Source organism: Schistocerca nitens, chromosome 6 (assembly GCF_023898315.1).
Source record: "Schistocerca nitens isolate TAMUIC-IGC-003100 chromosome 6, iqSchNite1.1, whole genome shotgun sequence".
NCBI lineage: Eukaryota > Metazoa > Arthropoda > Insecta > Orthoptera > Acrididae > Schistocerca > Schistocerca nitens.
In genome coordinates this window covers 476,657,858-476,680,344 of record NC_064619.1, presented here as the reverse complement: position 1 = coordinate 476,680,344, position 22,487 = coordinate 476,657,858, and the positions used below count along the sequence as shown (strand labels likewise).

General features: G+C 43.1%; 1 protein-coding gene across 3 annotated transcripts in view; it reads right to left on the bottom strand.

Annotated features, from left to right (window-relative positions):
- Positions 1–22,487, bottom strand: part of LOC126263119 (pickpocket protein 28-like) — a 331,006-nt gene that overhangs the window by 307,539 nt on the left and 980 nt on the right. The window lies entirely within an intron of this gene.

Genomic DNA, 22,487 nt, shown 5'->3' with positions numbered 1-22,487 from the left:
GTTCGCAGATGATGCTGTAATTTACCATCTAGTAAGGTCATCCGAAGACCAGTATCAGTTGCAAAGCGATTTAGAAAAGATTGCTGTATGGTGTGGCAGGTGGCAGTTGACGCTAAATAACGAAAAGTGTGAGGTGGTCCACATGAGTTCCAAAAGAAATCCGTTGGAATTCGATTACTCGATAAATAGTACAATTCTCAAGGCTGTTAATTCAACTAAGTACCTGGGTGTTAAAATTACGAACAACTTCAGTTGGAAAGACCACATAGATAATATTGTGGGGAAGGCGAGCCAAAGGTTGCGTTTCATTGGCAGGACACTTAGAAGATGCAACAAGTCCACTAAAGAGACAGCTTACACTACACTCGTTCGTCCTCTGTTAGAATATTGCTGCGCGGTGTGGGATCCTTACCAGGTGGGATTGACGGAGGACATCGAAAGGGGGCAAAAAAGGGCAGCTCGTTTTGTATTATCACTTAATAGGGGAGAGAGTGTGTCAGATATGATACGCGAGTTGGGATGGAAGTCATTAAAGCAAAGACGTTTTTCGTCGCGGCGAGATCTATTTACGAAATTTCAGTCAGTCACCAACTTTCTCTTCCGAATGCGAAAATATTTTGTTGAGCCCAACCTACATAGGTAGGAATGATCATCAAAATAAAATAAGAGAAATCAGAGCTCGAACAGAAAGGTTTAGGTGGTCGTTTTTCCCGCGCGCTGTTCGGGAGTGGAATGGTAGAGAGATAGTATGATTGTGGTTCGATGAACCCTCTGCCAAGCACTTAAATGTGAATTGCAGAGTAGTCATGTAGATGTAAACTGACACACGATATTTTTAGCGCAACGCAATCTGACTTTCAAAAATCCCTACAAAAGAATGGCCCTGACTAACAATAACCTATACCTTTCATGAATCACTTACCTCACAAAAATCTTCGTTACTCGAACTACTGCAATACAGCGAGCGCCACTACTGCCAGCTAAATAGAAGATTCTATCTACTGAAGGGACTAACCACTGAGAGGCATAGTTAGCAAATGAAAGATTTTGATAAAGAACAAACAATGTATTTACCTTAATAGTGTTCAAAAGTCATAATATATATATATATATATATATATATATATATATATCAGTTCATGACATCCAGTCTTACAAATTTACTGTCTCTGATGGACACATGTCCAGATCATCCGCTCTCAAAACTCCGCCATCTCTCTCCCCACATCCACCACTGCTGGCGGCTCACCTCCAACTGCGCAACGCTACGCGCTGTTAACAGACAACTGCCCAACACTACAATAGCAAATTCCAACAATGCAAACCAGCCACAGGCTGCACACAGTACAGTCAGTGATTTTCATACAGAGCGCTACGTGGCGTTACCAAAATAAAAACCTAAACAGCCTACTTACAACCTGTGTCTGCAAACTGCTTGTTATCTTGTCTTATGTCGCTTATGGTAGAAATAAACGTATAATTACTGCTCTGGTAACTCAAACTCTATCAATCAATTCCGTCCTTTAATCCTACTGGCCTGTACCCCCACACGGCACGGCTTATATGCGCAATGTAATTATTAATGCGGCTATCTCCGGACATATGTACCAACTGTAAATGAGTTTCCATGACGATAAAGTATCAACAAAAGCAATGTGACGCTGCAATGTTTTCGTTTATTCACTCAAACGAAACCTACAAAACACAACTACTTTGACCCTTTAACTGTCACTGGTAAACACACAAGTGGTCTTTAATGCTGTTCAGTACTTTATTTGCTACAAACAATCGATTGAGTTGGTGTTAACATATTCAGAATAGATTCTCTGGTAAGTAAGAACACCGTTTTTATGTTTCTAAGTCGGTAGTCTTGAGATATCGGCTAACAAGTGATTAATAGTCTAAATATTTACCAATAGCCTTTGAGGCACTCGTTTTTGGCGCTGGTTGAGTGTTCATCTAGTATTTATCACCTGTAAATTAAACATCTGATATAAAAGTTAGCAAGTTCAATTCAAAGCAACATTTCTGACATTATAAACTACAACATCAATACGGGACTCGTTTGCACGCAATTTACAGCTAGCTTTTACCGCGACGTACATATAAGCAAATAGATTGTCGTGAATTCGGTACCAAGTTACATTCAGTTTTATTGGTTATATGATATGAAATGCTTCTTCTAATGAAGAATGAACATTTTAGATAATATTGTTTCACAAATTACCTCCAAAATGTTAGCAGCTAAGATAGCAAAATGTTGTTTCGCTGACAGTGCACATGTAGGACGATTCATGGAAGTATGCAACATGAATTATTTGCTCGATATTTACTCATTTTTGGTTGGCTTTTGTAGTTAGAGAAATCATACTGACATTAGTAAATACTTGTATTACAAATAAGAATGACTTGATGGAGGTGGCACAATGTCACGGTAGATGAAGTTCTGGTTGATCGCGTAATGAGCTGCTGGGAAAATGTTACAGAAGAGCGTGAAAAAGATTCTGAATTTGGAAGAGTCTATGATGCAGATGGTGCAGCTCTATTCCTACAGTTTCAGTCACTACTGCGGTAAGTGATGTTAGTCTATTTAACACAGTGTCAAGTGAGCCAGTGGGTAAAACGTCAAAATCAGATGCAGCAGGTAGAAAGTGCTTGTTTGCCTGTTCTTGAAGAAGCATTTCATGAAGTCCTGAAACAGATTCTGATCCTGAAGAAGCTGCAAATGTGGAGTTATATGCATGGTCTGAAGTTGGTTATGAATCCGAGAAATTAGGGAAATCTCTGCCACCTGAGATCATATGTTTAGTGACAGAAGTTGGCGCTGCTAATTTCCTGCATATCTTTTCAAACTTTTGCAGTGCAGGTTCTGTGCGCCTGATTCATTGATATGAATATTTACCACCCGACAACTCGTGGTGAACTTAGAAACACATAATACACTGAGGTGACAATAGTCATGGGATAGTGATGTGCACATATGCAGAAGGTGGCAGGATCGCATGCTCAAGGTATAAAACGGCAGTACATTGGCGGAGCAGTCATTTGAACTGAGGTAAGGTTTCCGATGTGATTATGGCCGACGGCGGAAATAAAGACTTTGAACACGGAATGTTAGTTGGAGCTAGACGCACGGACATTACATTTCGGAAATCAGTGTCAGGAGAGTGCCGAAAGGCCAAAGTTCAGCCATTACCTCTCACCACGGACAACGCAATGGGCGACGAACTTCACTTAACGACCGAGAGCAGCGGCGTTTGCTTAGAGGTTCCAGCGCTAACAGAAAGGCGACACTACGTGAAATAACCGCATAAATCGACGTGGGACATACCACAAACGTGTCTGTTAGGACAGTACTGCGAAGTTTGGCATTAATGGGCTATGGAAGCGGAAGACCGACACGAGTGACTTTACTAACAGCATGACATCGCCTGCAGTCCCTCTCCTGGGCTCGTGGCCACGTCGGTTGCACCACGGCGGCCTGGTCAGATGAGTGTCGACTGCAGTTAGTAAGATCTGATGGTAGGGTTCGAGTGTGGTTCAGATCTCACGAATCCATGGATCCAGGTTGTCATCAAGCACTTTGCAAGCTGGCGGCGGCTACATAATAGTGTGCACTGTGTTGACAAGGAATTGACTGGGTCCTCTGCTCCAAATGAACAGATCACTGACAGCATATAGTTATATTAGGCTACTTGGAGACTATTTGTAGGCTTTGATGGACTTCATGTTCCCAAAGGACGATAGAATTTTCATTGATGACAATGGGCCACAATTGTTCGCGACTGGTTTGAAGAACATTCTGGACAATTAGAGCTAATGATTTGGCCATTCAGATCGCCCGATATGAATCCCATTGAAGATTTATGAGACATAATCGAGAGATCAAATGGTTCAAATGGCTCTGAGCACTATGGGACTTAACATCTGAGGTCATCAGTCCCCTAGAACTTAGAACTACTTAAACCTAACCAGCCTAAGGACATCACACACATCCATGCCCGAGGCAAGATTCGAACCTGCGACCGTAGCGGTCGCGCGGTTCCAGACTGAAGCGCCTAGAAACGCTCGGCCACAACGGGCGGCAATCGAGAGATCAGTTCGTGCACAAAATCCTGCACCGGCAACACTTTCGCCATTATGGGCGGCTATAGAGGCACAAGGAGACTTCCAGCGACTTGTTCGCTTCACTCCACATCGAATTGCTGCACTACGATGGACAAAAGGGCGTCCGACACGATATGAGGAAGTCTGTCACCTCATTGTAAACTGAGCGGTTTCATTTATTACTATTCCCAAAGAATACACACTGACGTTAGCCGGATAAAACATTTGACGCTGAAAGGGTTAAAAAACCATGTAAACAGGTTATTCCACAAATCGCGTATACGCTTCTTGCTCCTCCTTTTCTTCTTCTTCTTCTTCTTCTTCTTCTACTACTTCTTCTTCTTCTCTTTCGCTTCAACTTCTTCGCGTTAATTCCTTCTAGTACGAGGACCTCTGTACTCAAGATGTGGCAAATTTATTTTACGAACTTTGGGACCGAATGCTCTCTGTGTCACCAAAATCTCCAGTTACCTAACGGAATAAAGTCGTGCGCACCAGCTATCTTCGAATCGTGTAAACTTTGTATGTGTGATCGTATTTTAAATGTTCGTGTATCGTCTTTTCTGAGACAGAAATAGGGGACCAGCCCATCATTTGCCTAAACGAGTGTCGGAAAACGCCTGAAAACCACCCACAAGCTGGCCAGTGTGCACCGGCCACTGTCGTTAATTCGCCGCTAGGATTCGGGTCGGGGCTGGCTCACCTCTCCTCCGGGCGCTGCGGTTACGCTATGCAAGCAGGTTATCAGGGAGACGCTTCGCTTACGTAATCGCACAACAGGAATTAACATAAGAAAAGCGAAACTTCTTTGATATCAATACCATACTTGTGTCACGTCGAGATTTTTCCGCCTTCGTTGCCGCACGTATTAGTCTGGACAATTTTATGTCCTTACAATCATTATTTGTTTCTGTTATCGAAAATGCTCACTGTAACTGCTCAGGCCAAAGCAGTAGCTCATCCAAAGTTAGGTTAATTCCTTTCTCTAACTTTACTTAACATGTCCGAATAAACTGACCGGAGGGGGGGGGGGGGGGCGAGCGGTTCTAGGCGCTACAGGCTGGAACCGCGCGACCGCTCCGGTCGCAGGGTCGAATCCTGCCTCGGGCATGGATGTGTGTGATGTCCTTAGGTTAGTTAGGTTTAAGTAGTTCTAAGTTCTAGGAGACTGATGACCTCAGAAGTTAAGTCCCAGAGTGCTCAGAGCCATTTGAACCATGTCCGAATAACGGGTGCAACAAAAGTTATTGTTAACGTAAAATCAAGAATGTCCTGCAGAAGCCTGTTAAAAAATCTGCACTTCCTTAACGAAATTTGGCTCCTATGCCAAATGCGCATTTTCCTACAACAACTAAGTTCACGGAGTCAGTTCTAAGAATAAGAGCAATCTGCAAAACCACTTAACTTTACACTAAGCTGACAAAATCATGGGATACCTCCTTTTGCCTGACGTGGTGCAGCAGCTTGACGTGGTATGGACTCAACAAGTCGTTGGAAGTTCCATGCAAAAATATTGACCCGTACTGCCTATACTGCTGTCCACAATTACGAAAGTATTGCCAGTGCAGGATTTTGTGCACGGGATGAGCTCTGGGTTATTTCTCATAAATATTCTACGAGATTCATGCCGGGCGATCTGGATGCCAAAATCATTCGCTCGAATTCCCCAGAATGTTCTTCAAATCAATCACGAACAGTTGTCACCCGGAGACATGGCGCATTGTCATTCCTTCGTTGTTTGGGAATACGAAGTCCATGAATAGCTGCAAATGGTCTCCAAGTATCCGAATACAATCATTTCCAACCAATAATCGGTTCAGTTGGACCAGAGGATCCAGTCCATTCCCTGTAAACACAACCCAAACCATTATGGAGGAACTACCAGTTTGCACAGTGCCGTTGGGTCCATGGTTTCGGGGGGTCTGCGCCACACCCACACCCTATCATCAGCTGTCACCAACTGAATTCGGGACTCATATGACCAGGCCACGGTTTTACAGTCGTCTAGAGTCCAACCGATATGGTCAGGTGCCCAGGAGAGGACTGCAAGCAACGCCTTGCTGTTAACAAAGTCACTCGTGCCGGTCCTTTGCTGCCACAGCCCATTAATGACAAATTTTTCCGCACTGTCCTATCGGACACGTTAGTCGTACGTCACGCAGCGATTTCTGTGGTTATTTCACGCAGTCTTTCCTGTCTGTTAACACTGACAAAGCTACACAAACGCCGATGCCCTCGGTCGTTAAGTGAAGGCAGTCGCCCACTGCTTTGTCCGCGGTGTGAGGTAATGCCTGAAATTCGTTATTCTCGGCACACTTTTGACACTGAGGATCTCGGATTATTGAATTCCCTAACTATTTCCGAAATGGAATGTCCCATGCGTCTAGCTCCAACTACCACTCCGCGTTCAAAGTCTTTACTCCCGTCATGCGGCCATAGTCACATTAGAAACCTTTTCACATGAATCACATGAATCACATGAGTATAAATGACTGCCCTTTTATACCTTGTGTATGCAATACTAGCTCCATTTGTGCACGTGCTTATCGCTATCCGATGACTTTTGTCATCTCAGTGTAAGTCATTCACTACAGTCGCGAACGGTGTCCATTATCTAGGAACATACGCTTTCGAAAACTTGCCGGCAATCTCCAAAAATTCAATTTCTAATTAAGTGCTGTTCAAGATGCAACTTAAGAATTTTTTCGTTGTCAACTCCTACTCCGCAAACGAGTTTGTTAGAACCAGCATGTACGTTATTAACAATACCATATGTGTGAGTGCTGTGAAGTGTGTAACTTCTGCACATCTACAGCGCAGCAATTATGATCTGCGCTCTCTTAACTGCAATTTTTTGGTTTTACATTACTTGGCTACAGATGCATAGGCATTATCTTATTGACTTGACGCCCATATCATTTCGCTTCAGTACTGATTCATTGCATACATATTTCTTGCCGCTTATCGTTTTTCCGCATCATTTTATTAATTTAACCACTGTCAACTTTTTATTTTACTAGCTTTCTAAAAATGAAAACAATGAAAGATGTTAAACTTTCGCAGAAATGACGCAACAGTAAAGTAATACTAAAATATACTCACCTCCTCACTTAAGTTGAGAATCTAAAGAAGGGCCGATGACAAAGATAATTTAATTTCGGTCGGAAGTGAAGTTGTGAACGAACTTTGTACAGTCACGTGCTGTAAATGTGCAAGCATGGAACAATTTCTCCTCAGGTAATGAAGTAAAATATGACTTATGTGACCTTTCCGTTTAGCAATCTTCCAATGTTTGATGCAACTCAATGGCTTCATAAAGCCACTATTGAAAGTAATTTTAGTTTCGTGACTGGCTGCATTTATTTTACGCGAAACTTCGAGTAGGTTTATCACGCATCACAATGACCTTTAAGCACGGAACGGCAATGGTAGACGCCGATAGAATCTGCACATTCGCGCTGTAGAGCACCTGATGGAAAACTGAACGACTTTCGAATTTGTTTGTGCTTTTTGTACGCTGATAGATGACTACAAAATAAATAAAATCTACTGAAATGAAAAGAACTGACTATAACGTGACAAGACATGATACCTGTGCAAACTTTACGGATGCTCTCAGCCTGTAATGTAAAGAATGTGTAATAAAATTGTAAGTCTGTGCCAGAGCAGAACCTGAACCTGGATTCCCGACTTATCGCCTTAAGTATTAGACTATTCACACATCTAATCATAGTTCAAACTGTCAATGTCACTGATGATTCCACCTACGATTTCCAAACACTAGTATCATAGGTTCTCCCATATGGTGCCTGTGAAGACCGTATAAAATCTGATCAAAAATTTCCGAACTGTTCTTATGCTCGAACAGTCCACGGGTGTACTGCCGGTCCATAGTGTCCAACGGGCACAATATTTCGGCGATCAGACATATTCTTATACTGTACACAACACACTACGCTGTAAGATGTGTTTCATATTCTTCCGCATTTAGCCTTTCCTGAGGCACAATACGGGGACCACAACGCAAACACGAAAAACACGCCATACCGTAACACCACCTCCTGCGTACTTCACTGTTGGCACTACACATGATGGCAGCTAACGCCCTCCAGGCGTCCGTAAAACCAAAACACTTCCATCGGATTACCACAGGGTACAGCGTCATTCATCACTGCAAATCACTCATTTCTAGTGATTCACTGTCCAGTGGCGTTGCTATTAACAGCGTCTCTATCATCTATTAGTATTGATCACAGACATTATGTGGGGTATGAGTTGTCGACTATGGTACCTCATTCTTTTAAACTCGCACAGTTATTTTGCCTGCTGGACTGCTGGTCGCACTTTAGAACCGATGAGTGATTCCTTCCATTGATTTCATGTGATTTTTAACTACTATCCTTCACAAAACTTGACAGTCCCTGTCGATCAGTATGTAAAGACTGCCTAGTCTCGGTTTAACTGTGGTCGTTGCTTCGCATTTTCACTTCACACTCACGTCACCGGCAGTCGAATTTAGCTGTAGAAAGTTGAAATGTCGCGGATGGATTTGTTACTCAAGTGACGTGCAATGGCTAGTCCACGATCGAAGTCACCTAGCTCTGCTCAGCGACCCACACTGCTGTCGCATACTTCTCCACTTACATCACAGTTCTCCCCGCCTCCCTTTATACGGGCGTGTCCGCTTCTCTTGACATCTAGTGGTCATCTGCCTATTACTTACGGTATCCGAGTACTTCTGATCACATAATGTACAAGGTGAGTGACGTCCAACGTAATATCACTTATATTTAGTGAACACTTCATGATATCGAACCGAAGTTTCCGGCAAACGGTAGCAGGCAGAGGGTACGTAATTTTCTTCTGTGGTTGATACTCATATATTTTATCAACCGACGTATTGAAGCAACTATGGTTTTTTAATTGGAATAATATACACATCTGATGGCATCTTCAACTTTTGTAGTCCTGTATTCCTCAGTTGCATGCAATAATAATGTATATTGCTAATTTTTACTTTTTGGACCGTTCGACTACAACTGAATGAAACACAATTTTCGTATCATACGAGTTTCGCCTTTATTTTTTGCAAGTCACCTTCAGTGGTAGATTGCGTGGACGATTTTCTACATATTATACATATTACGATTTTCTACATATTACGTTTCTGTTCCATTTTTGGTGCCGTTCCTGTACTTATAATTGCAACTTGGCGTTTCTTCCACATTTCACAGCACTAGGAATTGCATCAAAACAAGTGTCCAGTTCCTAGTGCTGTGAAATGCGGAAAAAACCCCAAGTGGCAATCATAAGAAGAGGAACGGCACCAAAAATGGAACAGAAGCGTAATACGTAGAAAATCGTCCACGTAACCTGTCACTGAAGATGCCTTGCAAAAAATAAAGGCGAAACGCATATGGCACGAAAATTTTGTTTCATTCTGTTGTAGTCAGACGGTCCAAAAATTAAAAATTATCAATATACCGAGTGATCAAAAAGTCAGCATAAATTTGAAAACTTATTAAACCACGGAATAATGTAGATAGAGAGGTAAAAATTGATACACATGCTTGGAATGGCATGGGGTTTTACTAGAACCAAAATGCAGGATGGCACTCTACCCCATATTGCTAGACGCTTGAAAGATCTCTTGCGCGCTTCGTTTGGTGATGATCGTGTGCTCAGCTGCCACTTTCGTCATGCTTGGCCTCCCAGGTCCCCAGACCTCAGTCCGTGCCATTATTGGCTTTGGGGTTACCTGAAGTCGCAAGTGTATCGTGATCGACCGACATCTCTAGGGATGCTGAAAGACAACATCCGACGCCAATGCCTCACCAGAACTTCAGACATGCTTTACAGTGCTGTTCACAACATTATGCCTCGACTACAGCTATTGTTGACGAATGATGGTGGACATATTGAGCATTTCCTGTAAAGAACATCATCTTTGCTTTGTCTTACTTTGCTATGCTAATTATTGCTATTGTGATCAGATGAAGCGCCATCTGTCGGACATTTTTTGAACTTTTGAATTTTTTTGGTTCTAATAAAATCCCATGTCATTCCAAGCATGTGCGTCAATTTGTACCTCTCTATCTACATTATTCCGTGATTTATTCATTTTTCAGATTCATACTGACTTTTTGATCACCCAGTACCATAATATCGGATGGCATTCAAAAGTTCTGAAAAAAATGAATGCTCTGATATAACGCTTGTTAATGCCAGCTTTGAAACATTTTGCAACAAAAAGTTTTCCAAAAACTGAGAGGTATGACTGCATAATTAGGTCACTCCAGTGCAAACACTGGTAAGTGGGACTCCCGTGCTAGACTCCATATCTATAGGAAGCAAGAAGATAGGCCTTTGCCACTAAGGTAAAACATTTCCTCTTGGCCCTTGTAAAATATAAATGCATCGTCAGCTGTGATTGTTGTAAAACGAAATATGTACTAATTTCTAGTGTGTCAAAGATGCCCTACGAGGACTGCACTGATGAGATGAATCACTATGACCAACTACTTACTAGCGTGTTGGTCTACCTTTGGAGCGCTGTACGAGATCAGAAACGAAACCAGTACTAGTCTAATGTTGCGGGTTGCGCACTTCAGGCATGCAATCGCCGCTGTTGCATCAAAGCTAACGCGCTTCCCTCGTTCCCGCTGTAGAGATGGGGGATCCGCTCTTGAACTAATTCATAGAGTTCAATCTTTCAAAGGAGTGAACAATCAGTGATTCAGAAAAAAAGAACGGTAGCTCCAAACGTTTCCCAGGCAGGCAGAGAGAGAGAGAGAGAGAGAGAGAGAGAGAGAGAGAGAGAGACGGAGCATATCAGCAGCGCCTCTGCTGGTCAGAGCACAGTGCACGCCACACAACACAGCCAGCGCCGGCCTCTGCCCTGCTTCTACCTTGGCTGCCTGCATTGTGCAGTGCCCCATTGGATTTTGTGTTTCACATATGCCGGGCCGTCTCTGTGCGTCGTCTGCCGTGTGCACTGTGCAGTGTCTGGCGCAGCTTAACTTCGCATCGCACTCTGTCGGCGATCGTTTCAGTCGCACGTCCTGCCCTCTGGGCAGTTGATGCCAGCAACAGGACAGAGAGCCACCTAGCGGATAACATAGGAACTACTTGCAAAAACCTGCTCGCAAGGGAGCGGACGATTTGTCTCGGAGCGGGTGAGCTCCCCCCACCCTCGGAACTCGCCCGCTCAACGCTCACCCCACCGTCTCGACTCTAGCCAGAGCGTCGAGCAAAGCGACTCTGGTGTCACTCTGGTCTCTGCGGTCTCAGCTCACGCAGTAATACAGCTCGCGGCTCGACCTGCTCGACTCAGCGCCTCTGCATCGGAGTTTGTCCCCACTGGATATTGTTCTTCATGGTAATACCGCTATGTATATTACATTATTATGTTATGTATACATCAATTGTTTTTATTTTATTTTTATTTGTTTAAACTGATTAGATTAGGTTCCTGATGACTACTCTTACTATAGGATTTTTATTATGGGCACTCGAATTTACGCTTTAATTACGAGCGAACCGATAAACGTATCGCAAAATGTGATACACCAATATTTTCCTTGTTTTATTCTGCGTAAGGCTATATGCAGCACTTTCGTTTTACAGTCAAATTTATATATTTTTTTCTTATTCTGGTACGGATTTTGCGATTTTAGGCGTCTTCGAAAGGAAAAATATATGGCTTGCGATGTATTTGTATGAGGTTAATGAAATTTTAATACATTATAGCCAAATATATTGTTAATGTAAATCTCAAGTTACAACATTTTCCGATCACCCAAAAAACCACGCTAGTGCAAAATAAATCAATAATCAAAAACTTTGTCATATCGTGGAAATTTCAATAAACAATACAAAATTCTTACTCATTATCTATGTTACTTCAAAATAGGATCAAATAAGATCAAAATACAGGTATAGTACTGGAATAAACCAAGTTTAAAGGGCAATGTGCCTTTCATTTATTTTCTTTTGTAAATGAGTGGTGAGTCATGAAAAACAGCTAATTCATTTCAGGGAGTGAACAGTTCTGATCCAATCTCTGAAAAGAACAGTTTTGCCCATCTCTATCCCGCTGTAGTTTCGACGAGTATTAGAGTCTGAGAACTGTGGCGCTGCAGTCGCTTCGCAGTCGTCGGCTCCTTCCTTCTTACTGAAGCATCGAGAGTGTTGTTGGGCTGCCGGCCGTTGTGACCGAGCGGTTCTAGGCGCTTCAGTCTGGAACCGCGCGACCGCTATGGTCGCAGGGCGAATCCTGCCTCGGGCATGGATGTGTGTGATGTCCTTAGGTTAGTTAGGTTTAAGTAGTCCTAAGTCCCAGGGTACTGATGACCTCAGAAGTTAAGTCCCATAGTGCTCAGAGCCATTTGAACCATTTTTTGTTGGGCTGGTCGCGACTTATTGTTAGTACGGAAGATGAATACACGATCTTGCTGCTTAAAGTAGCACTGACAAGGCGAAATTAGCGTTGACGGGATCAGATGTTCTTTAACGACGCTATGTTTTGGGAATCTATGGCAGCTATAATATAAAAATTAATTAGTGTAAAGATACAATCCTAAATGTGGTTGGTGGAGGAGTGATATCTGAAATAAGTTTCACGATACAGTTCACGCTTCAGAAGTAAAACACAAATTTCGTCCAGTGCAAGCAAAGTTGTTGGATTCTTGTTCATCCCACATCCACCATTAGCAAACAAAACTGAGAACTAAGCAACGCCACTGTTACATCCCTGTGACAGAAAGGCGCGATGTTTCTGTATTCATTTGGTCATGGCAACTTACGTTTAGCAACAGCGAGAAGTGTAGCTTATCGTTCGTTTCTGCAATTTATTTTCATAATTAATCACCATTTAGAGACTCCACTTCATCCTCATTTTGTGTTTTGTGATACTGTCGTTACACAATTTGTAATGGCCTGAAAATGTGTATATGTCAACGTAACTGTAAGACACTCTCTGAATAGATATTTATTATCAAAATAAATTTACAGCAGTCTCCCAAAAAGTTTTATTTATATAAATGTATGTATAAACACAACAACATTCACTGCTAATCGATCAATCGTTATATTGATGTGTAACTTGCTTCTGTCATTTAAACGGGATGGAGATCTTGTGACATTTCAACTTGCTCTTGAGAACGACTATAGAGCCGAAATCATGATTTGCGAAATAAATAACAGTAATTTACAGTAAAATGGCGTAAAGTTCTTTAAAAATGGCTGCGTACGTAGCGGGAATGCCACGAATCTACATCTACATCCACATTTATACTCCGCAATCCACCTAACGGTGTGTGGCGGAGGGCACTTTACGTGCCACTGTCATTACCTCCCTTTCCTGTTCCAGTCGAGTATGGTTGCCGGGAAGAACGACTGCCGGAAAGCCTCCGTGCGCGCTCGAAACTCTCTAATTTTACATTCGTGATCTCCTCGGGAGGTATAAGTAGGGGGAAGCAATATATTCGATACGTCATCCATAAACGCACCCTCTCGAAACCTCGACAGCAAGCTAAACCGCGATGCAGAGCGCCTCTCTTGCAAAGTCTGCCACTTGAGTTTGCTAAACATCTCCGTAACGCTATCATGCTTACCAAGTAACCCTGTGACGAAACGCGCCGCTCTTCTTTGGATCTTCTCTATCTCCTCTGTCAGCCCGACATGGTACGGATCCCACACTGATGAGCAATATTCAAGTATAAGTCGAACGAGTCTTTTGTAAGCCATCTCCTTTGTTGATGGACTACATTTTCTAAGGACTCTCCCAATGAATCTCAACCTGGCACCCGCATTACCAACAATTAAGGGGAATACGTACGTCCTATACCCACAGTGTTAACTTTGCAATATTGATGACCCATTATCTCAGAACCTGTGACAGATAGAGATCTGAAATTTTTGGGATGTATAGTATCACTCCTTTTCTGATAACTGAACCAGAATCAAAATGTACAGAGAAATAATTAGCTAGTTATGATTTTTTAAAAATATTGTTCAACATTTTCTTTTACAAGTCCACTTTTTCTTCCGTAAGTAAAAAACCGTCAGAGGTAGAGATGTTTTGGGAGGTTCAGTAGCTGCAGTATACAAAGTGGTAACATAGTATAAAATTAGAGATATGTATCTGTTCCTGAGATAATGGGTCAAATAATTTTAAAAATGTCATTTCCGGCGAATCAAGTTCAAACATTTTATTTGATATTAACTTACACATGGAGGCATTCCAGCTTCTAGAAACAGCCAGGCCTATAATCAGCATTATCTGGATCCTGTTCTTGACTATCCTGCAAACCTAGAAGCTTCATTCTTTTACTGCCTCTTGCTTCTTTAGTCACATCCTCTGCTGCACGCTGGGCTTTCAAGATCCTAAGTCGATCCATTCGCTGAAAGGCTTGCAGTGTGTTGGCACCTAGAGTGATAGCAAGTTCCTCTAGTACCCCAATTCTTCCATTTATACCATCATTAAACGTTATCACAGCATCACAAACACCCAAGCATAGGGTTTTCCTTCCTACAAAGACATTATTTGGTATGCGGGTCCAAATTACATTATTGAAAGACTCATTGGGGTCTTGTGTTCGGCCATGGAGACTTTTGGAAAGAAGGTCAGGATGAGCTAATTCTCTATATATTGGTTTAATAGTTTCCATCACTGCAGATGGTATGCTATTTTTGTGCCTAAATTGTTCCTCGCTACCCGCTGCCTGAGCTTTGCGGTACTTGCACAATGAATCAGCACCAGGTGGGCAAAGACCATGTATAGGTGTATCATCAGTGGAAGATTTGTGGAAGAATGTAGCCCACACTGCTCGTTTCATCCCTTGCAGGTCATGTGTATTGTTTCTTATTGCCATTCCATAATAATGCTGGAGTCCATCAATGTTTTTGTCTGTAAGACTTCTCTTTTCGTTTTGTCTGCTTCAATTTTCGGAGACGTGTTCCCATCCGTTTTTGAACGCGGCGCACACATTCAATCTTAACAATCTGCTTATTACCATAAGTTTGGCTTTCCACCACTGAGTTGTAAGCTTTTGAATCACCATCCCCCCAGTACTCAGTGTAACACACGCCTCTCTCCTGTTGTGAACGTCGGAACATAGAAACAACTGCAGTAGCCTCCATACCCCCACTAGTTCCCTCATAATTCTTAGTACAATTTCGTTTATGGCTTTCACTTGTTTCATCAACTGATTTACACTGATGACAGTATTTAGTTAGCACTTCAATGTCTAAAAGTTTACCTGTGTCAACACCAGTGACAGTTGCAAACTGCTTTTTTTGATGTGTGACCTCTCTTCTGCCATGTGCCATCAAGTGCCACAGATAAGCCCTTTTGTGTTGTTTAATTCTACTGCTTCTTTAGCAGCAGCTTTCATAGAAGCAACAGCAACAGATTTGACACATTCACCAATTACTTCTGTATACCTACTTGATCTGGTTGGTGGGTTTGGCAAGTTCAGCGTTGCACATAATACTTAAGCTGCAGTCAATCCTTTCCCAATGCACCTCATTTCATACAGCAATCTAACATTGCTCTCAAACAAGTCATTCTTTCACTTTTCAGAAGTCCAAAATGATGTAGAGAGCCTGCAAACTTCGCACTGAATATCAAGTTTGCTAGTCAGACCAGTCCTTAGAGATGAGTCCTCAGAGATGCTAATTTGCCCACCGCAAACCTTACATGACACAGCATCTTGCAAAACTTGTCTTAACACACTCAAACCTAAAAGAACATAACCTAAACTATTTTGATCTTTGCCAATAAATAAATCCTCATTGTCTCCAAGTTTCCTCTTCGAAGCACTAGTAGGCGTGTCCTTATCACGGGTCTGTGAAAAATCTATTTCAGGATCAACACTGGATTCAGATTTTGTGACATGCTGATTTCCATGGAAACGTCGCTTCTTAAAACAACCCTTTCTTTTCGTCATGTTGAAAAGACGTATAAGAGCGTATAATAACACACCAAACCACTATATTTTCAGTACAAAACTTATGAAACACGACAACCACAAAGTAAATAAACAAAATGCATGTGCTATACCGCCATTTCTGTTTACACAGTGCATCCAACGTCTTAACACGAACATTAACATGATTTCGAGGAATAAATAGCTGAAAACAACAGCCTTCTAGATTGAATAGTTCAAGAGATAAAGATACTTAGGCAAGGCCGGCCGCGGAGGTCTAGCGGTTATAGGCGCTCAGTCCGGAACCGCGCGACTGCTACGGTCGCGGGTTCGAATCCTGCCTCGGCCATGGATGTGTGTGATGTCCTTAGGTTAGTTAGGTTTAAGTAGTTCTAAGTTGTAGGGGACTGATGACCATAGATGTTAAGTCCCATAGTGCTCAGAGCCATTTGAACCATTTGAACTTAGGCAAGTCAGTGCAGAAGGACCGGTTAATTTTACATACGCACTATTTACTTTGAAATGATGAAAACTACACTTCCAATTGGAATTTTTCGACAAACAATGCATCAAATTATTCAGGAGAGGTCAAATATTAATAAGAGATAATAAACTGAAAATGTCACTTTTTGACCAATTCCGCCATACGTACTCCCCTTAATTTTATATGATCATTCCACTTCAAATCGTTCCGTACGCATACTCCCAGATATTTTACAGAAGTAACTGCTACCAGTGTTTGTTCCGCTATCATATAATCATACAATAAAGGATCCTACTTTCTATGTATTCGCAATACATTACATTTGTCTATGTTAAGGGTCAGTTGCCACTCCCTGCACCAAGTGCCTATCCGCTGCAGATCTTCCTGCATTTCGCTGCAATTTTTTACTGCTGCAACTTCTCTGTATACTACAGCATCATCCACGAAAAGCCGCATGGAACTTGCGACACTATCTACTAGGTCATTTTTGTATATTGCGAATAGCAATGGTGCCGGCCAGGATGGCCGAGCGGTTCTAGGCGCTACAGTCTGGAACCGCGCGATCGCTACGGTCGCAGGTTCGAATCCTGCCTCGGGCATGGATGTGTGTGATGTACTTAGGTTCGTTAGGTTTAAGTAGTTCTAAGTTCTAGGGGACTGATGACCTCAGAAGTTAAGTCCCATAGTGCTCAGAGCCATTTGAACCATTTTTTGAAAAGCAATGGTCTCATAACACTCCCCTGTGGCACGCCAAAGGTTACTTTAACGTCTGTAGACGTCTCTCCATTGAGAACAATATGCTGTGTTCTGTTTGCTAAAAACTCTTCAATCCAGCCACACAGCTGGTCTGATATTCCGTAGGCTCTTACTTTGTTTATCAGGCGACAGTGTGGAACTGTATCGAACGCGTTCCGGAAGTCAAGGAAAATGGCACCTACCTGGGAGCCTGTATCTAATATTTTCTGTGTCTCATGAACAAATAAAGCGAGTTGGGTCTCACACGATCGCTGTTTCCGGAATCCATGTTGATTCCTACATAGTAGATTCTGGGTTTCCAGAAATGACATGGTACTCGAGCAAAAAACATGTTCTAAAGTTCTACAACAGGTCGATGTCAGAGATATAGGCCTATAGTTTTGCGCATCTGCTCGACGACCCTCCTTGAAAAGTGGAACTACCTGTGCTCTTTTCCAATCATTTGGAATCTTCCATTCCTCTGGAGACTTGCGTTACACTGCTGTTAGAAGGGTGGCAAGCTCTTTCGGGTACTCTGTGTAGAATCGAACTGGTATCCCGTCAGGTCCAGTGGACTTTCCTCTGATGAGTGATTTCAGTTGCTTTTCTATTCCTTTGACACTTATTTCGATGTCAGCCAATTTTTCGTTTGTGCGAGGATTTAGAGAAGGAACTGCAGTGCGGTCTTCCTCTGTGAAACAGCTTTGGAAAAAGGTGTTTAGTATTTCAGCTTTACGCTTGTCATCCTCTGTTTCAATGCCATTATCATACCAGAGTGTCTGGATATGCTGTTTCGATCCACTTACTGATCTAACGTAAGATCAGGTGTCCGCGGTTATACTTGTGAATTCGTGTACTCGTCCTCCTTTCTGAGCGAGTTCGAGTCCAGTTGCAGCCGACAACAAACTCAGGTGACGAGTGGGCAGCGGCGGAGGCTCGCGAGCAGTCGAGTCTACGGGCACATGGAGACGGTGAGGTCGAAGATGACGTCACAGGACTCGCTGGCGAGTTTAAAGCGACCTCATTCCTGATCTCCACTACGCACAGGCCGCGCTACTTCCATAATCACGATCGAGTGATTTGTGTACATGGAACTGCGCGGCCTACAGCATTCCGGATACAGGGGCTGGACAAAAATATGGAACACCGCGAGAAATTCATGCTTGAATATAAATGGAGATGCTAGTCAACCCTGCAGATAGCACTGTTGTATTTGATCGCAAACAGCGCGTGTGCAATGTGCTCAGCACGTTGCAGGTGTCAGTCGTGATCACAACAGTATTCTGTGTAGTTGTGAGTGCGTTCTGTCGGAGCAAAGTGAATTCGACCCTGAGCAAATAGCTGGTGCTCTTGTGGTGGGTGCTTACACAACCAAGGTAGATGAAGTGTTTGGTGTTTCAAGAGGTACCGTATGGAAGATATAGCATATAGGGAAGCCGAAAAACATCATCTTACTTACACAATGTGCACGAAAGTGTATGTTGAGCTATCATTGAAGAAGATTCGGGCGATAGATGAGAGGCAGCTGTAAAAGTCACAGCAGTACTGAATATCGCACTCGCCAGCCCTTGCAGCACCAAAACAAAACGAATGGAGCTCCAGCCGTAAATCCCACACTATGGAGCAATGGAAAAAATGTCATTTGGACGGAGTCTTGTTTTACACTGTTTGCAACTTATAACTAAGTTTACGTAGCAAGAGTGAAACATGCCAGGGGTTTGGTGATCTGGGCAGCCATATAGTGGTATTCCATCATCCTTATGGTTACTCTGCAAGGCGGCATTAGTGCCAAGGATTATGTGATCGTTTCCATTCTTTTCCTTTCCACAGCGGGAGGTGGTACTTGACCAAACTGTGCAGGACAAAGTTTTGACAGTTTATTTATATTTTTCCACACATTTGTGTAATTTGACACATATGAAAACAAATAAGTATGCACAATATAAGGTTAACGTATAATCCTTTGCTTTAAAATTTGGTGAATCCTTCGTCCTTCGATCGCAATGGATCGCAAACGCTCGCCATCTTCACAGAGTAAAAATCTTATTACAAATATTGTACCGAATCTGCAGTCTTCCCGGTTTGAAATAATTTTTGGTAGTCATTTTGAGTTCTTTCCACGCATGTTAAGACCTGTTCTATCCCACTTTTGTCACTTTAGTACCACTTCCGGCATATTTGTATTGACGTGAAATGCCCATTATACAGAGACAGTGTGGCATACAGTTTTATTGGTATAAAAATGCTGACTGGAAACATAATTCGAAAACTTCAGAATCCTTACGATTACACTAGAACCCTTGCCATGAGTTCACTGCATCAGTTAAAACTACATTTACCCCGCAGATCGGAGATTACATACATACACTGGTGTCCAAAATTAAAGCAACGAACCGCTATTTCCCCGTGTTGTGTCTAATTCACTGTCTAATCATACAAACAGTCAAGAAATGTCCGTACAGTCGTCTTCTGCACGGAAAGTGGCAGTCCGGTCAACGGACAACCACGTCAACGATGGCGTCAGGCACCTATTAAACGGGGTGGTGTTATGCGGGTAGTCCCACTTCCACAATCGCTGGGTATAGAGTCACCGACGGTGCAGTATGGCACAAAGAAGACGCCTACCAGACTCTCTGCGGTGCAGGGCTATAAGGAGAACGGAAGCAGGACAGCCGCAAACAGATGAGGCCCGATGGCTTAATGTGAATCGTTCGGTTGTTTCCCGGCTGTGGCAACAATTTCTAGAGATCGAAACAGTACCTCAAAGACCAGGGCAAGGCCGAACACGTTTGACGTGTGGTATCAGAAAAACAGGATCGTTATTTGGATGTAAGAGCACGGAAACTGGCATCTGACCTCACACCATCCACTGGACTTCTTGTATTGAGATAAACGTTGTCCAGAAAGCTTCGGCAGAGTAGCTTTTGCTGTTGGAGACTTGCTGTATGTGCACCTTTGATGCGTCTTCATAAAATGGAACGTCTCAAGTGGAATCGTCAACATGCCATCTGGGCAGTCGAACAGTGAGCAAATGTTCTTTTCACAGATGAGTCCCTATTTGGTCTGGAGAGTGGTTGTCGACGTATTCGCATCAGGAAGAAACGTGGCACATGATTTCGGGACCCAAACATTATGGAAAGAGACCGATATCGAGGAGCATTCCGAATGTTGTGGGCAGGTATTATGTTGACCACATGAACACCTCTTCATGAAACTGTATGGGTGAATCGGCAAGGTTCAACTGCTGTCAGGTACCGTGACGAAATCTTGGGAACTCACGTGCGGCTGTTGCGAGGTGATGAGGGTCCAGACTTCGTATTGATGGACGATAATGATCGACACCATACAGCAAGAGCGATTGATGTTTTCTTGGAAACGGAAGATATTACACGTATGGCGTGGCCTGCTCGCTCTCACGATTTGAATCCCGTAGAGAATTTCTGGGATACACTAGAAGATGGACTGCACCACTTCAGCATCCACCTGCCACTCTCCAAGACTTCCGAGCAGCTCTCCAGGAGGAATAGGCGTAATTGCCTCAGTGTGAGATTGATGATATTTTCAGCATGCCCCGTCGTTGTCAGGCCTGTATTGCTACCGGAGGTGGTCACTCCCCATACTGAGCACATTAACCAGTTGTCGGAATATGTATGCAAATCCGTTCAGTTGGAGAAAACGAAAGATATGTTTGTCTGCCGTTATGCATATTGCAATTATTTAAGTTGTGTATTCTTTACATTGTTTCTACTTTACTGTCATCTGTTTATACTGTTTTGTGCAAAATAAATACAACCTTTCAAAATTTCCTTTTCTTGCTTTAATTTTGGACACCAGTGTATTTTATGTACTTAAGTATGGTGACTTCGAACCGCTGGATCTCGGTAACGAACAGAGATACTGAAAACAGTTTTAAGGTTCCCAGAGAATATCATCTTAAGAACATAAAAAACTAAAACTAAACTCCCCCCCCCCCCGAACAGGCCATGAAGGCCGTGTTATCCTCAGCCCAGAGGCGTCAGCGGATGCGGATATGGAGGGCATGTGGTCAACAAACCGCTCTCTCGGCCGTATGTCAATTTCCGAGACGGGAGCCGCTACTTCTGAATCAATTAGCTCCTCAGCTTGCTTCACAAGGGCTGAGTGCACCCCACGTGCCAACTGCGCTCGGCAGACCGGATGGTCATCCATCCAAGTACTAGCCCAGCCCGACAGCGCTTAACTTCGGTGATCTGACGGGAATCGGTGCTACCACTGCGGCAAGGCCGATGGCCATCTTAATAACATACGGAAATAATTTCGACGATCTGCCGTGAATAGCAATTATAGAAGTGGCTGTCCACATAACTGGTATTTTTGGTACGCAGAAATCATGGTTTTTCGGGATTTTCTCAGGAACCTCCCGTGAACCAATGGTGCTTTTAGGAGCCGCCTAAGGTCTACCCACCTCATGCAAAAGAACCAACGGATTTACTCAATTTCGCTGGGCTTGAGGAAATGTTAATGTTTAAATTTTGGCCCTAAAAAAATGGTTCAAATGGCTCTGAGCACTATGGGACTCAACTGCTGTGGTCATCAGTCCCCTAGAACTTAGAACTACTTAAACCTAACTAACCTACGGACATCACACACATCCATACCCGAGGCAGGATTCGAACCTGCGACCGTAGCAGTCGCACGGTTCCGGACTGCGCGCCTAGAACCGCGAGACCACCGCGGCCGGCCTTTTGGCCCTATACTGTAGGATAGGTACTATGTGCCCGTTGTTCTGTTCGCTAAGCCAGGGGCTATGCAAAACACTTGATTCCTCCGTATTGTCGCACGCGGCGTTTTGCAACATACTGGTGCTGTGCACTGTCGTGCACGGACCACTTTGTGTATGTACTCATGTTTAAATGTCTGTGGAAACAAGAAAATGTCCAAAGGCTTGATGCAGCGACTGAGGCTGACAAGATAATCCCACTTGGCGGTGGATACACCACAATAGCGAACTCCAGACACCCTGACTTTCAGTTTTAACGTATTTCTAGAATATTTTAGCTAAAATTTTTAACATCAGTGTTAAATGTACTTGTCTTTACAGGAGTTTTTGAATGGCCTTCAAAACTACATCTTTGACTTCAGAAAAGTACGCCCATCAGTATATCAGCCCATACGAGAGTTTAGTGGATTAAACAAGCAACAAAATTGTGTGTCCCCCTGCGATATTTTCGAAAGATCTCTTTTCGATACCA